The following is an 18347-nucleotide window of genomic DNA, read 5'->3' as shown; positions in this document are numbered from 1 at the left end:
TATGAGAAGTAAATATTTAGTTTTATAAGAAACTGCAAAATTTTTGAGAGTGGCTGTACCATATTACATTCCTACCAGCTTTGTGTAAAAGATACATACAAAGATAAATGCTTTGTCAGCATTTGGTGTTAATGCTTTTTGGTTTAGCTATTTATTCTAACTGGTGTGTAGTACTTCGTTTGCTTTTACTTTGCATTCCCCTAGTGGCTACTGATGTTGAACATCTTTTTGTGTGCTTCTTTGTCATCAATATCTCCTTGGTAAAATGTCTGTTCATGTCTTTTGTCCATTTTCTAATTAGATGGTTTCTGTACTGTTGAGTTTTGAGATATCTTTATGTAGTCCGGGTATAAGTTCTTTGTTAAATACGTAGTTTGCAGATCTTTTCTCTCAGTTTGTAATCTGTTTTTTCATCCTTTAAAAATCACAAAGCAAAAGATCTTAATTTCTATTAAGTCCAATTTATTTATTTTTTTCTCTTAGAAACTATGTTTTTGGATTCATGTCTAATGCTTTTAACCTAGATCTATGTCTAGAAGATTTTCCTCTTACGTTAGGATACTTAAACATTTATTTAATACAAAAGTCAGCAAAAGAAGGGCAGATGAACAAAAACGATCTAGACAAATAGAAACCAAATAACAAAATTTCTGACTTAATCCAATGATATCAGTAATTATATAAACGTGGGTGAACTAAACACCCTACTTAAAAGGCAGAGATTGTCAGGCTGTACAAAAAAGCAAGGTCTGCCTATGTGTTGTTGTTTTACAAGAGACACACTTTAGATTCAAAGGCACAAATAGTTTGGAGGTTAAAGATGGAAAATTATATATTATGAAACAGTGGTTATAAGATGGCTGAAGCGGCCATAATAATATCAAACAAAATAGACTTTAAGACAAGAAATATTAGTGAAGAAAAATGGGTGTTTCATAATAATAAGAGGATCAATATATCAAGAAGATATAATAATTAAAAATGTGTATAAAACCAACAAAGCCTCAAAATACATGATACAAAATTTGACAGAATTGAAAGGAGAAATAGTTTAATAGTAATAGTTAGAGATTTCAATGTACTGCTCTCAATAAATGATAGAACAACTAGACAGAAAATCAACAGGAACACGTAAGTCTTCAACAACCAACTTGATCTGACATTTATGGAATACTCCATCCAAAGACTTTAGAATACAAATTCTTTTCAAGTGCACATGCAACATTCTCTAGGTTAAACCAAATGCTGATTCAGATCAGAATTAAATTAGAGATTCACAATATAAAGATACCTGGTAAAATCCAATTTCTTTGGAAATTAAATAGCACACTTCTGGATAACCTATGGGTCAAAGAAGAAATCAAAAGGAAAAGTAGATATTTTGAACTCAAGGAAGCAAAAACACAACATATAACTATGTAGAATCTAAAGTAGTGCTGAGCCTCTTATGTGGATCCTGAGAAACTTAACAGGAACTCATGGAGGAGGGGAAGGAAAAAAAAAAAGAGGTTAGAGGTTAGAGTGGGAGAGAGCCAAAGCATAAAAGACTCTTAAAAGCTGAGAACAAACTGAGGGTTGATGGGGGGTGGGAGGGAGGAGGGTGGGTGATGGGTATTGAAGAGGGCATCTTTTGGGATGAATACTGGGTGTTGTATGGAAATCAATTTGACAATAAATTTCATATATTTAAAAAAAAAGTGCTGCGCAGAAAATGGAGAACTTTAAATAGCTGCGTTAAAAAACAGAAAAAAGAAGAGCAATCTAAACTGAAAGCAAACAGAAGGAAGCAATAACAGAGTATAGTGGAAATTATTGAAATAGAAAACAAGCAAAACAAAAAAATGGTAGAAAAACTAATGAAACCAAAAACTTAGTTCCTTAAAAATATGAACAAAATTGACAAACCTTTAGCTAGAGTGACAGGGAAAATAAGAGAGAAGATAAAGATTACCAGAATCAGGAATGAAAGTGAAAACATCACTACTGGTGCCATATAAATTAAAATGGTTATAGGAAAATTTTATGAAATATTTTATGCCAATAAACTAGACAACTTAGATGAAATTGACAAGTCCTTAGAAAGATGCAAATTACCGAAACTGATGCAAGAAGAGAAAAATCTGAATGTACCTTTGACAAGTAAAGAAATTTGAATTAGTAATTAAAAATCTCCCCACATGGAAAGCTATAAATATTTGTTAAGATAAATTTATAAAGACAGAAATAAAGGGAGAGACATTTCATGTTTTAGTTTGGAAGACTCAATATTTTTAAGATGGACATTCTTTCCAAATTGGTCTATAGAAAGAACATAATCCTTTTCAAAATCATAGCAAGCTTTTATTGTAAAAACTAACAACCCGATTATAATTTTTTTTATGTGTCAATTTTGCTAATCTATAGTCTCCAGCTATTCAAGAAAATACCAATTGAAGTGTTGCTGTGAAGGAAATTGGCAGATGTCATTAATGTCTTAATCATTTGACTTTAAGTAAGAAAGATTATGGTGGATAATCTTGATGGGCTTGATTTAATTGGTTGGAAGGCTTCAAATCAGGACTGAGGCTTCCCTGGGAAAAAGAAGTTCTCTCTGCAGACAGGAGCTTCTGCCCCTGCCTTTGAGTTGTAGGCTGACCTTCCTGCCTGCCTGTCTATGGTTTCAGATCTGCTTAGTCAGCCCCTACGATACCATAAACCAATTGCTTGTAATAAATTTCATAATATATATCTCTTCTACTGGTTCTGCTTCTGTGGTTGAATTTTGACTGGCACACTTATTCAATGATTTATATGGATATGTGAAAGATCTAAATTAGACAAAACAATTTTAGCACAGAACAAAGTTGGAGGACTTACATTATCCAACTTCAAAACTTAATATGTAGAGCTACAGTGATCATGAAAATTTGGTATTAGTATAAGGATAGGTATACAGATCAATGATAACAGAATTGAGAAGTCCCCAAACTAACCTTTATGTTTATGGTCAATTGGTGCAAATCCATGTATATGCCAAGACTTGTACATGAATATTCATAACATCATTATTCACAATAGCTCCAAATGGAAACAACCTAAATGTCCATTGATTGAGAAGTGGATAAATATACTATGGCATATTCATAGAATAGAATATTATTTAGTAATAAGAAGGAATGAATACAGATATATGCTACAACATGGATGAAGTTTACAGCAGTATAGTAAGTGAAACAAACCAGACACAAAAGACAATTAAATTGTATGATTCCATTTCCATGAAGTGTCCAGAAAAGGCAGAATTATTGATGGAAACTAGATCAGTGGTTTCTCAGGCTGGGAGACAGCAGAAATTCACTGCAAATGGGCTTGAAGGAACTTGGAGGAGTTATGGAAATGTTCTATAACTGGATTGTCATGATGGATGTACGAATCACTAAAGCTTATTAACAGTATCATCAAACTGTACATTCACAAGGGGTCCTTTATGGTGTGTAAATTATACTTTAATAAAGCTGTTACAAATAAGTGAACAGAAAAGTCACAGGGCCTGTTTCAATGCTCATCAAGGGAAAAGGAAAGGAAAATTCCCTACGGAGAAAATCTGAAGTGACAATAGAAGATAAAAATAAAGTTGCTTTTGTACATACATTCCTGGAGTCCAGTACTTTTCCCACATGAATTACAGAGGTCAGTATGGCTGGAACTAGATAGTGTGGCCATCTCTGAAAACTCCATACTTTTTCATGACGTAAATAAGTTTCTCTCAATGCCATGAGAATATATGAAGAGATGTTAAAACGTTGATTCAGCCATAGTTACCTTACCTTGAAATATAATTTTATACTTTTCAGCTTATTGAGCCTTAACCCACCTTTTATAATGGAAAAAACAAGGAAAAGAATTACAAGTCAGAAGACAACTATAGAAACCCACAGTCTCAGAGTCTTAATTCAGACCCACACAAACCAGTTGATTTTGCTTGGAAGGAAAATTGCTCCCAAGTCAAACTTAACCCCCTGACTCTAGCCAATCACCTAAAAAATGTGAGCCTTTAGTCCTGCTGGGCTCAGCAAAATAACGGGGTGCCTCAGAACACTTATTTTCAAGGGAGATAAGGGATAGCACAATGTTAATCCATAATATGTATTAACTATAGAAATCAATAATAAAAAGGATAGGAGAATCCAAGATACAATGTGATACTATTTACCCAATGACTAATTATAGATTTAATGAGTAAGTGGAGAGAATTTGTTAAGAAGTAAGAATATATGACAGGAAACCAGGTTTTGTTTTTAAACAGTACCAGGGAATAAACAAGGCTCGAAAGGATAGAATCTAGGTTACATGTTTGGACAGGAAACTAGGGGTTCTACAAAAACATGCTCTTCCCTTTTCTTTCCGGTGAAGGGGCACTGATTTCCAGTCACACATTAATATTTGGAGGCACCTTGCAGATTGTAGTTTCATAATTACTGTATTTACCATCTGTCTTTGTTAAGTTTCCAAAAGAATTGGCCATTACCCTATTATTATTATTATTATTATTATTATTATTTAAGTAGGCTTCATGCCCAGCACAGAGCCCAACATAGGGCTTGAACACACAACCCTGAGATCAAGCATTGGATGCTTAAACCACTGATCCACCTAGGTGCCCCTGCCTTTACCCTATCTTTGTTACTGACTTTTAACCCAGGGTTTCCAAGGCTAGTCACATTTTAAGAGACATGCTTAGACTCTTTCACACTTTACAAATCTCTCAGTCATACCAGGAAATAATGCTGAGCTGTCCCTTAAAGACACCAGAAGTATATGCTGGCAGCTTTTTGGATTCAGGGTCCCACTTGCTGTGATCACTATGGAAATGGGACCGAATGACCTGCATTTTATAGACTTTACGCTAGCATGGTGATATTAGATATTCCGGAAGCAGAAGCATTTTCTCATTCTGAATTGTATGGAGAAAATTTGGCCCTGACTGATACTGAGATTATTGCCTTCAATGGAGTGTAAAAGAGTCCCTCAGATTCAGATTTCTTAACTCCTCTTTTGAAATGGAACGGATGAAACTTGCTTATCATTGTACTTAGTGAATTTCATTACAGGACTGTTATATCTGTCAACGGGTGGCCACACACCACAGCTGACTTCCCCAGTTATCAGAGCTGTCCAGCTGCATGTACCATCTTTCCTCTCTACCCTATGAGCATTATCACTGCCTGGCCAGAGCGGGACCCCATGGCCCACTGCAGACATGCTATTCACGTTAATCTGGTACTGGTGGCATTGAACTTGCTAGACGGTACTTCCCTTCTCCTGTCCTACCTGCCATCACCCTGATGATGTCTTCCAAGAACATCATTTCTAGAAAAGCAGGTGTCACTCTCAGGTTTTGTAGGCAGCTAAGAAACCCATGTAAGGAGCAGAGGGTGGTGTTATTAGGGATGGCAATTCCAGTCATTGAATGCAAAGTCTGTGCAGGTTCAACTCTAGCACCTGTTACAGCCCAGCTGCAAAAGTGCACTTAGTTCTTCAGGTCTATTGCTGGTCCAGATACTCTTCCAGAATATAGTCTCATTTTTCAGTTTTTATTAGGGATAATTAGATGATTGAATTTAAATCTTGTCAGCTAAGAGAACATCATCAGAAAGGCAGATTTTTTTTTTAAAAAAAAAGGGATAAAGAAAATTAAGAAGAAATTCTTCAGTTTTTCAAATACTAAGTATGACTCATTCCCATTTCCAAAATTCTGAAAGGTAATGTTTTCAATTCTACTATTTTAATAAGAGCCTGTGATTTTAATTTTGATATCCTTGTGGGCCTAACACTTATTTAGGACAGAGTGAAAAAAAATGTTCAAGCTGTTTGAGATTTCTGGCTTACGCATTTGTTACTGGCTGTTGACGTTTTGCCCTGACTTCCCGAGTATGTGGGTCATGGAATGTCTACTTTTAATTCAAAAGTTGTATTTACAATCAATTTTTGCAAATGATCCATAGGCATTCAAAAGAAGGCATAGTCCCTGTAGGGAACAGATATTATAAATGTATTAATTCAGGGTTAGTGTTGAAATTATTTAAAGCTTCATGCCCTTATTATCTACTTGAATCTGTCAGAGCCTGAGAGTGCTGATTAAATCTTTCACTAACTATGATTGCCTTTTGGTCAATCTCTTTTTTCAAAAAGGTCTTATTTTATATATTTCTTCATTCATTTTATGTATTTTTTAATTGCTGTATATTCATTATGGAGACACTTCATTATAAAATAATTCTCTTTTATCATCTTTAATGTCTGGTTTGAAATCTACTTTGTTGGTTATTAATACTTCTTCCCTTGCCTTCTCTTTCCTTTTGCCTGATATAAGCCTATTTAAACATTTAAAAAAACATTTTAAAATGTTTATTTATATTTGAGAGACAGAGACAGAGACAGAGAGCACGAGCCCTGCCCCTTCCCCACTTGCACTCTGTCTCTGTCTCTCAAAACTAAATAAACATAAAAAAAAATTTAAGGTTCCAGCATCATTTTGAGTGTTTTTTTTTATGAGAATCATCCAGTTACAATTTATTTGCTAATCTACTGTTATAATTTTTGTGTTTTAATTTAAAATTTAAGTTATTTCATTTGATCTAAATGAGCCACTAGTTCTCATTCCTGTCATCTTGTTTGATATGTACTTGTGCCTTTTGCATCTGCTTTTTTCTATCATTTACCCTATAAAGAATATAATAACAAGGGCGTTTGTTTCAAATTTGAAAATTTCAACAAAATGCCTTAAGCATATCTTTAACTTCCAAAGTGTAAGAAAAAGGAAATAAAATTTGATTTCATGATATGTCAAATACATCCCAATGTTAACTATAGTAATGACCATGAACTCAGACTCATATATACCTAGAAATATAAGACTGATTAATAATTCTTTTATTTACTAGATTCAGTTTGGCAATATTTATTTATTATGTTTAACTCCACAAGTTTAGTTTTAATGCTAATGTATATCTCTTCACATACTTTTTTTTAAAGTTTATTTATTTATTTTGAAAGAGAGAGAGAGAGAGAGAGAGAGAGAGAGAGAGAGAGAGAATGTGTGCACACAAGCAGAGGAAGGACAGAGAGGAGAAACAGAATCCCAAGCAGGCTCTGCACCATTGTCATCAGTGCAGAGCCCCAGTTGGGGTTCAAACCCATGAACGGTGAGATCAGGACCTGAGCTGAGGTCAAGAGTCAGACACTGAACCGACTAAGCCACCCAGGCGCCCCATCTTTTCACCTACTTTTTATTGCCTAACTTCTTAGTTACTATTTACTGCTTTTTAATTACTATATACTACTTTTGTGTCTAGAATTGGTTTTTTGAGTAATTTTGGGGGATGGTGACTTGAGAGACCCATTTTGAATGTCTTTGAATACTTAACAGCATGCATTGCTATTTTTCATAAAAGAGGATCTAATTGGGACAAGAATTTCTGGGTCACTATTTTTTTCTTTCATATTGCCACTCACTAAGTTCTAGGTTTTGGCATGCTACTTTATCTCTCTAGGACTCAGTTTTTATTCATAAAATGATGATAATAGCCTTTGTCCCAGTTACTTCACAGAATTTTGTGAGACCAACATCAGAATATGGACAGGAAAGTACACTGAAACTACAAAGGGCCACTGAAATATGAGATGTTATCATTTCTCACTGAGTTTAACTTGAAGTGCAATGTTTTATACTTGTCTAGACTGATTCAGTTTTTGTTTGCACCTTAATCACTCCTGTTCAGCTCAGCCACCTTTTTAAGAAGCACCTTCTTTTCCAGATTCATCTGTAAAATACAGCCTTCCTGGTCAAGCCATCTGATGGGTCATGCCTAAAGAGGCCTTCTTGTATCTAAAATACTTTTTATTTTTCTTTTAAAATAGAAGTGATTCTTGGTCACTGAGGGAAAATAGAAAATAGGCAACAACTCAACTCAATTCTAAAGCAATGAATTCTGAAGTAATTAATTCTAAGTATTTCTAATACACGGGAATAACCCACATTTTGACTTTTTTTCTTATATACAGATCACCATTTTCCCTTAAAGTTGATATCATCATATAATGTCATGAGCTTAATTTAAGTAATTTTTAATTGATATATACAGTAACATACACCAAATTTTAAGTATACAATTTGATTCATTTTTCATGAAGTGAACCCATTTGGGGAGCCACCATAAGGAGCAGAGAGATTATCTTCAGGCCTCTGGAGGCTTCCCATGTAGCCTCTCTATGAACTACCAATTCCCTCCCCTAAATAATCACCTATTCTACCCATTAGTTTCAACTACTTTTGAACTTTATGTGAATGAACCGTGCGCTATGCTTCTTTCATGCTGGATTCTTTAGCGTAACATTGTATTTGTGAGGGTCTTCTGTCCCCCCATTAGTTTCAACTACTTTTGAACTTTATGTGAATGAACCATGCACTATGCTTCTTTCATGCTGGCTTCTTTAGCGTAGCATTGTATTTGTGAGGGTCTTCTGTCTTGTTAGCGGTTCATTCACTTTTATTGTTATATAGTATTCCATTATATGACGACACCACCATTTCTTTTCTTTTTTTTTTTTTTAATTTTTTTTTTAACATTTATTTATTTTTGAGACAGAGAGAGACAGAGCATGAACGGGGAAGGGTCAGAGAGAGGGAGACACAGAATCCGAAACAGGCTCCAGGCTCTGAGCTGTCAGCACAGAGCCCGACGCGGGGCTTGAACTCACGGACCGCGAGATCGTGACCTGAGCCGAAGTCGGTGGCTTAACCGACTGAGCCACCCAGGCGCCCCATTTTTTTTTTTTAATTTTTTTTTCATTTCTTTTCTACTATTAATGAACATGTGGTTTATTTCCAGTTGAGGCTATTACAAATAGTGCTTCCATGAATATGTTTGTATATGTCTTTTGAAGTAAATAATATGCATTTTGGTTGGCTATATACCAGATAGTGGATTTGCTATGGGTATGTTTGGCTTTAGGAAATAATAAGAAGAAAATTCTCTCAAGTGTTGGTACCAATTTACACCCCCAGAAGTAGTGTATGAAGTTTTCAGTTGCTCCACATACTTTTCAACGCTTGGTAATTGTAACCACTATGTTGGATGTGTATTAGTAGCTCATTGTGGTCATTGAATTTCCATGAAATTGAACTTAAATTTTTTTACCTGTTTATGACTATTCAGATATTTTGTGAGTTCTTATTCAAGCACTTTGCTTGAATAAAATATTTCCTAGTTTTTAAAATTATTGTTAGGAATTCTTATATACTTTGGATGGGAGTCATTTGCCAGATACATGCAAATTAATATTTTACTCTATGGCTTGGCTTTCTTTTGGTTCTTTTATAGCTGTGTCTGGATGAACAGAAGTCCTTAATTTTAATACTCACAATTATCAATCATTTTCTTTATTGTTATGGCTTTTTGTGTCGTTAAAAAAAGCTTTGTCTATTCCAAGTCATGAAGTTATACTCCAGTACAATAATCTGGAGGCTTTACTTATTTAAGTTTCACATTTAGATCTAACTTTTACCTGGGGCTGTTATTTAATTGATTTTTAAGTATGGTATGAGGTCATGATTCATTTATTTTTCTCTATATTGAAAAAAGAATTCTCTTAGGCAGTGTCACTTTTCTTGTAAGTGAAGTGGCTGTATAACTGTGGGTTTGTTTCTGTAGTCTCTATTCCGTTTGCATATCCTTGTGTCTTGACTCAGCTTTATAATAAACCTTGATATCTGATATATGTAAGTCTTCCAGACTAGTTCATTGAGAACGCCTTTACCATTCTTGGAACTATAAATGTCCATGTACTGGTTAGAATTATTTTGTCAATTAGAAATGTCAACAACAAAAACCTGGTTGGGATTTTTCTTTGTATTGAATTGGATATATAATTTAATTTGGAGAAAAATGATACCTTTAAAATATAGAATCTTCCAACTTGTGAACATTATGTATCTATTTATTTAGATTTTTTCAATTTGTCTCAATAAGGTTTTCTACTTTTCTGGATAGAGATCTTTTCTGACTTTTAAAATATATTACTAAGTATTTAATTATTTATTTGATGTTATTATAAATGTTATTGGTTTCCAAATATCATTAAAAATTTTTATGTTGATATATGTAAAGAAAATTGATTTTTGTATATTGAATTTGTATCAGCAATCTTGCTGAATTTACTTTTAATTCACACAATTTATCTGTAAATGACTGTATTTTCTATCTATAAAATTGTATTGTCTGTAAATATAATTAATTTTATATTTTATTTTTCAATTTTTAAAACTTTCGCCTTGTTGCTCTGGCTTGGTTTCTTTAGTATAATGTTGAATAGCAGTGCTGACTATGGGCACCTTTGTCTATTATTGATCTCAAGGAGATAGTTTTCAATTTTCACCATTAAATATGATTTTGACTATTGGATTTTTTTTCATTTTTTAAATCTTTATTTATTTTTGAGAGAGAGAGAGAGAGTGGGGGGGGGGGGGGGGGAAGGAACAGAGAGAGAGGGAGACACAGAATCAAAGCAGGCTCCAGGCTCCAAGCTGTCAGCACAAAGCCTGACACGGGGCTCGAACTCATGAACCACAAGATCATGACCTGAGCCGAAATCAGATGCTTAACTGACTGAACCACCTAGGTGCCCCTTGACTGTTGGATTTTTTTTTAGACACTTTTAATCACATTAAAGAGGCTCACTTTTTCTCCTAGTTTATTAGCAGTTTTTATGATGGACTAACATTGAATTTTGTCAAATATTTCACAGGAAAAGTTTTATAATTACAGATTCAATTTCTTTAGTAGAACTATAACAATTTATATTATCTATTTCTTCTTTTCTCAAATTTGCAAAGTTGTCTTTTTCTAAAAAAGTCTCTCTTATATCTAAATATTTGAATTCTTTTGCATAAAGTTGCTCATAATATTCTCTGTGTATATGTGTACATATGTGTATGTGTGTATATGCATTTAGCTCTATTTAGTGATGTATAATTTATATATAATTAAATTCACCAATTTTAAGTATATTGTTTGATGACTTTGACTTTATCTCACTATTTCCATTCTCACATCTTGATTTTGGATGGCATACCTTAAGATTTTGCCTACTTCATTATTGTTATTAATATAACACAGTTAAATTAATATAGTTAAAGTAGCATTGTTTATATCTTAGGTGTCTGTTTAAAAATTAGTTGTGGTATATTTACATTTGTTTACCACATTTATAACAATTATTTGGAACTTCTTTGTTTGCTTCACAACTCTTTTTAATTCTATTTCTTCCCCTTTTCTTGAAAAATTTCAATTGCATTGAAAAAATTGAAAAATTTCAATTTTGAGGCTTGCATATTTGATCATATCTCTGTTTTCTTTATACAACCTTATTTCCATTTGGGTATAGATTTGGCTATAGAACTCTTGGTCATAACTTGTTTCTTTTAATATTACAAAATTTCCTTCATTTTATTTATTTATTAAAGGTTTTTTTGTGTGTGTTTATTTATTTTGAGACACAAAGTGCTTGTGGGGGAGAGGGTCAGAGAGAGGGAGACAGAATCTTAAGCAAGCTTGATCCCACAACGGTAAGATCATGACCTGAGATGAAATCAAGAGTCAGATGCTTAACTGACTGAGCCATCCAGGTGCCCCTTCCTTCACTTTATCTGACAGAAAAGAAATTTGAAAAAAAAAAACTTATTTTTTTTTGCTTTATTCTTTCTGTTGTTGTTCCTTCTTCTCTGTTAATGATGCTAGTGCACTAGGGACCGGCCCATTGCATCTAGTTCTCAATTTTGTCTCAGTCTCCATTCCAGATACTCAAGTAATACTACTGAGTGTTGGTGACCCAAATTGTTGAAATGGGTTTCTGAAAGAATTGGCTTCTATCTCCTGTTTTTCACTTGGTTTTAGCCCAAATCCCACTGTAACATATTTGGAGGGTGGGGAGATTTTCTCATATCTCTTCTTCTTTCTGACAATTTGGCTTAGCTTTCTCAGGAAGGTACCTTAATATCTTTCAGAATTTCTACATGCAATATGTCTAACTAAAATACCTTGTAGTTTGTACCTCACAGGTGGAATTTTATTTTTCCATGGCTGAGGTGAAATTGTTTCCAACATCCTATTACCCTACATTCCACTGGTTATTCCATTTTAACTATGGTGATGACCTGGGGAGAGATTTAATACTTGGGCTCAATTACCATCTTACCTGATGACTGCAGGAAGAATTCCTTTTTTTCTAACTCCTTTTTCCTCTCATAGTAGTAACTTTACCTTAATTATTTTTATTTTACTCCTATTGCTTCTGTAGATTCTCTGAGTGAGTAATTTATTGACTCATTGAATTTTCTTTTCAGAAGTCATATACATTTGATACTATCAATATTCTGAATTAATATCCTAAATAGTTAACTGAGACTAATTATAAAGGTCAACATAAACATTTTTATTTATATAATCCATAAAAATTGTATCAGTAATGCTAATATTCAGGGAAGGGATAGAATGATATAAGATGCTCAAGAAAGCCTTTATGTTAGAGGGACTTGGAAACACGGAATTATAAAATTCTAAAGCTTAAAGCATCCTTAAAACAATTTAACTCAACTTTCTAATTTTATAGATGAAGACACTGAGGCCAAGCTTATCCAAGTACATGAAGATAATTTGAACAGACACAAATTAAACTGAGACATAGGAGGTCACTCATTCTTTGGTCTAACCATCACATTTTTCTTCTTCTGGAAAAAGGTCTATCTTATTAGGGAATTCTTTTAAGGAATTCTCCTTCTCAACTTCTTCAACTGTGTACCCCTAGTAAGGGCTGAAGACAATATTGATCTGTTCCCATGAGCATAAATATAGTTTTGTGACCTTAGGTGACCTAGTATCCTAACATAGAATTTAAACATTTCACCTAAGGGAGCATTTATTCTCTGTTGGCAAAGCTATGAAGAGTTGAGCTGCAGAAGACCATGGCTTCAACATTATGTAAAAGCTTACTTAAGAGAATGAAGCTGAACTCCTGAAAGTATCAGAGGGGGAAAATGGAGATAGCAGGTCTAGACAGCATCTGGGAGCCTGGTTCCAGACAGCTGGTGGCTACCTAGATTCTACTCTGCTCATAGTTTGGGTACCTAAGTTCAAGAAAAAAATGCACTTTTGGCCTAAGCTGGGTTGAGTATTATTTTAGTTACTTATAGTCAAAAAAGTCCTAACCAATTGTGTGCCTTTAAGATAAGGCAGAAATTAAACAGATGGAGAAGAGTGGGGAGGGAATTCTAGGCAGAGAGGGAGTTGAGCCAAGGTTTGGAGGCCAAAATGCCATGCTCTGTTCTGACAGCTTGGTAGAATTAACACCTCAGCAGGTCAAGGATGATAGGGAATGGAAAGCATAAAGAGCACACAGAATTGGTTCCCTGGGGTGGGAACATCTGGGTATTTCACCAGGAGGAGCTTTGAAAAGGATGGTAAAAGGGTACTACATAGGTTACCTCATAGTTTTGTCAGAAATATTTCCTGACAAATCCGCGCTCTCTTCAGTAATGGCAAACAGTGGTAGCAAACTAGAGCAGACAAATATTGCACATTTTTCTTATCTAGCTCAACCACGAGTTTCCTCCTGAGTTTAAAGGGAAGAAAAAGCATTGACTCATCCACAGAGGGATGTAAGGCAAAAAAGAAAGAATTCACTGTAATTAAGATTGCAAAATTGCTTCAGTATCATCTTATCTTTGGTGGCTTGAGCATTTCTGATTTATTGTCCTTTTAGGACTGGGAAAATGAATCAGTGGGCTTTAAACTGTGTTTGTCTTCTAAACACACAGCCCTTTTGTAATTCTCATTTCTTTGTGGTATTTCAATTCCTTATCTTGAGATCCTTCAGCTTATCAGTTAGTTATATTTTCAATCTTCTCATCGGAGTTTGTTGTATTTGTATTTTCTTGTTCACTGTACCACATGCAATTTAGTAGATTTCAGAATGGGGTCCCTGTCAAGAAGGGAGGAAATTACTGATCCATGTAAGCTAATCAAAGTTGGAACCCTGGTGTTAAAAACTGTGAAAGAGTGAAAGCTCATCTTACTCCAGCTGTCAGGGCCCAGCATTTTCTTTAAAATTATTCAGCAGTGTGGAGTTGGCCATGAGACCATGGAAGGGATTGGTGAGCCAAGGAATGGATGATGTGTTAGAATCATATCATTCTCTTTTCAGTTCTGTCACTGACCCATTTGTGCTCATGACTGCCTTAGAGCAAGCATTTTAGTCAGATATCTGTTTTTCCTCTCTGCCACATAATGGTAATGAAACTGTTCAGGCTGATTTCCATGGATTGTAGGAGAATGACTGAGAAAAATGTTTTCTGAAATGAGAGTCATTTTAGCATGAGTAATGGAAGGGAACTAAGAAGTCATCGTGATCTTCCTACAGGCCATCATGAGCCTTCTCCCTGGCCATACTTTTGGGGAAATACCAGTCCTCAGGAGATGATCAACTTTCTGGTAGTTGCCTGATGTCTTCTCTTTAAGTCCTGCTTCCTGGAAGGGCTTTTTTTTCTTTTCTTTTTCCTTTTTAATTTTTTATTCATTTTTTTTTTTTTTTTGAGAGACAGAGAGAGACAGACGTGAGCAGGGGAGGGGCAGAGAGAGAGGGAGACACAGAATCTGAAGCAGGCTCCAGGCTCTGAGCTGTCAGCACAGAGCCCAATGTGGGGCTTGATCTCACGAACTGTGAGATCATGACCTGAGCCGAAGTCGGCCACTTAACCGACTGAGCCCCCCAGGCATTCTGTGGCAAGGCTTTCTCGTAGATTAACTGTTAGTGCAGTTGGCCTATAATCTCTTTTTCAGCCATGTCCCCCTATTATTCTGACTATGTAATTTACAATCAGAATCATAAGAGTAAAGGAACACGGAACTGGCTACATGTTGTTTGATAGTAGGAAGGAGTGATACTCAAACTTCTGGAGCCACTTACAAGGCTTAATCGAAGGTGCATTAGGTGCTTGTTCTGAAACATAGCTACAATTGGGCCATAAATAGGAAACAGATAGCTGATTCACAGACTGACATCTCAGAATGACAAAGGCTAGAACAAGGTCTGGAAAGAGTAGAGGAGCCTATATCTGATGGGTAAAAGAGACACACGAAAAAGGTTGAACATGATCTGCTGGATGGTAAGTTTTGTTTTGTACCCTTAGGGCTTCTTTTTTTCTGAGAAGAAAATCTTGCAAAATGGCTATCATGTTTTATATGCTCAGTAAAGTTTCCTTTTTAAATGAAAGAATTAAGGAAAAAATTAATATGTTTGTTGCAACAGCAGCAACAACAAAAGCACAGCGAACTATATAGAAAAGAAATGTTTTAATATTTCAAAAGTGCTCACTGCTAAGTTCCCAAGGAAGTGAGATAAATCTCATCATAGTACATGTGACAGAAACTGGTGGGAAAGCCCAACCAAGATTTCGACTTCTTTAGCCATTATGAGTGAGTTCAAGAGACATATTTAGAAGAATGCGATTCACATGAGTGTCAGTTCAAGTCCTCTGGGAAGCAGACGTGGATGGAGTGAGAAGTTCAAAACATTGTTTTGGAGTAATGCCTGTAAAGGATAAAGGGAGAGGGAGAGGGGTAGACAGGGAAAGCCTTCAGACTGCAGTGCAGGTTTGACACCGGAGAAAGAAGAGAAGAAAGGAAAGACACCTGCATAGGAAGAGCCTAAGACATGAGTACTATTCTGAGAGAGTCTAGGCCAGTAAAGGATTCCCTGCAGAAGAATCCCATGTTGAGCAGAAATGGCTGGGATCTGCTACCCTGGCTGTGCTCAGTCACTGACTAGGACTGCGTGTGTCCTTGATGCAAACATGATAGTTGATCCTGAAGACACACTTACATGGCTGCCCCACTGGAAATCTCAGCATCCTAATGCAAGTTGCTGTTTTAAAGTTTACTATGTTTGTTTAGTAAGAGTTATTTCATCATAAATTTGGGGTGACAATGTTGCTGAAAGAGATAGATAGAGCATTATCCCGTACTACAGATATCTGCAAGAGTGTAGCAGTTGGCATGGGAAGGAGGGCAGGTTGTCATATAACAAAAATATTTCATGAAACTGAGTACTCTAGCTTCTGGTTATGATGGTGTGGTTTATAAAAGCCTGATGGTTCCATTGACAACAGCTAGAAAAGCCAGGAAAACAAAGAGCAAAAACAGTAGTTTGAAAGGATTAGGGCCTGCCAAGGCAGCCAAGACCTAAGGGACAAAGACCTTAGAGAGAAGAGAAGTTTGCTGTGGTGAGAGGGATTTCCACATGCCGCTTTCTTTCTGGAGCTTTTCCCCAATCTTGGACTAGAGACAGAGGCTGGGTTGTTAAGCAAAGCTACAAGCAAGCTCACAGAGCTGAGGTGGCAAGCTGGAGTTTGGGCCTGTCGAAGTGTCCAGGTATGGAAGCACCCGGATCTCACAGGAAAAGTAGGTCCAGAGAAGTTGGTTCACACTTGGCACCAGTCTGCCCCTTGAGGCATTTCCTGACTCTTAAACGAGCAGGGTCAGAGGCTATGAAACTGAGCAGAAAGCAGATTGAAAGCAGAGTGACGTATTTTTGTTGTTGTTTGGTTTTGTTTGTTGTTAACAGTTTCATGGTGCTAAGGAGATGAAAATGGGAGCCCAAGACCTACCTTTATGTGAGTGCTCAATACCCCAGGCTCAGCTGACTATGTCATACAGGCTAAGTTGACTGAGCCTCAAGAGAGTGCAGAAATGATCTGCTCACTCCCTGGCAAAGGACAGTGTAAATTCACTAGGCAGGAGGATGACATTGCACCCCTCTACAATATTTCAGTCGCAAGTTTGGCATTCAGTAAGAAATTGCCACTCATAAAAAGAAACAGAACAAGGAGAGAAATAGACATTAGATACATACTTATGGATGTCCAAGCTATTAAATTCATCAGTCATACGTTTCTTTTTTCATAATTGGGATTGACATGCTTAAGAAAACATCACGAGATGGAAAGTTTCACCAGATAATTGGACTATATAGAAAAAAGGGATGAAGTAGAATTTTGTGAGCTAAAAAGTACAATAGCTGTAATAAAGCATCTAGTATCAGGTGGATACAGTTGAGAGAATGAGTGAACTGCAAGAGAAGACAGTAGAAAATATATAGACAAAGGCAGAGGGGGAGAAAGGGATGGCAAATACAAAAAGTGCATAATAACACAATTCTTTTATAGCCAATAGAAAAAAGCAGGAAAAATAAGCACGCATATCAAAAATTTGAAATACTTACTTACACACTTGATGTCATTGAAATATACAGAACACAGCCATATGACAGAACCCACATTCTTTTTAAGTACATTTTACCAAAACTGACTATCTTCTGGGACATAAAACAAGATATAGCAGGTTTAAAAGATTGAGACAGTTAAAAGTATGCTTATTGATGACAGTGGAATTAAGCTAGACATAAATAAATAAGAATACAACAAACAGAAAATCCCCCAATGTTTTGAAATTAAGGAGAATACTTCTAGACAATCCAAAGAAGAAATTGTTGAACTGAATGATAATAAAATATGACATATCAAAATTTGTGTTACGAAGCGAAAGCTTGTTTGAAGGGAAATTTAGGTACACACAAATTAGGTTACACACAAATAAGAAAAGGAATGTCTTAAAATCAATGCTGTAAGTATCCAGCTCAGAAAGTGAAAGGAATGACAGTAAATTAAATCCAAGGAAAGTAGAAGGGAGTAAATAAATATAAGATTGGAAGTTAGAGAAGTAGAAAACAAATGTATAATAGTTATCTAGCTATAACATCTCGAGTCATTTTTTTGTATGAATTGACATAAGCATTACTAAACTTTGGCACCTATGACATCAGTATGACCAAAAAAGTTTAATGAGATAATGGATGTGAATTTGGGATTTTATAATAGGTGAATAACAATCATGATATAGTAAAGTTACTGAAATGGAAATGCGAAGAAAGCAGCTGATAACTTAGGTCTTAGAATCTTCTCTGGAACACACTTTGTGGTGTTCCTGTAAGCTCGGCTGTTTAATCTTTAGTTCGAGATTTCTGTTGTTCTGCATTTTTCCTTTGTGATTGATGAATTTGTAGTTTAATAGTTTAATACATACTACATGCTACAGTTTATGAAAATAATTTTTTTGAATTATTTTTTTATAATTTAATAAGTTTAATAAGTTTAATAGTTTAATACATACTACATGCTACAGTTTATGAAAATAATTTTTTTGAAGAGAGACAAGAGTTGAAACCTTGACAAAATTGACATATTTGATAACTTCCCA

The sequence above is a fragment of the Prionailurus bengalensis genome, chromosome B2 (genome assembly GCF_016509475.1).
Source record: "Prionailurus bengalensis isolate Pbe53 chromosome B2, Fcat_Pben_1.1_paternal_pri, whole genome shotgun sequence".
In the NCBI taxonomy this organism is placed as follows: Eukaryota; Metazoa; Chordata; class Mammalia; order Carnivora; family Felidae; genus Prionailurus; species Prionailurus bengalensis.
The sequence above is the reverse complement of the archived record's forward strand: the minus strand, read 5'-3'. Positions refer to the sequence as shown.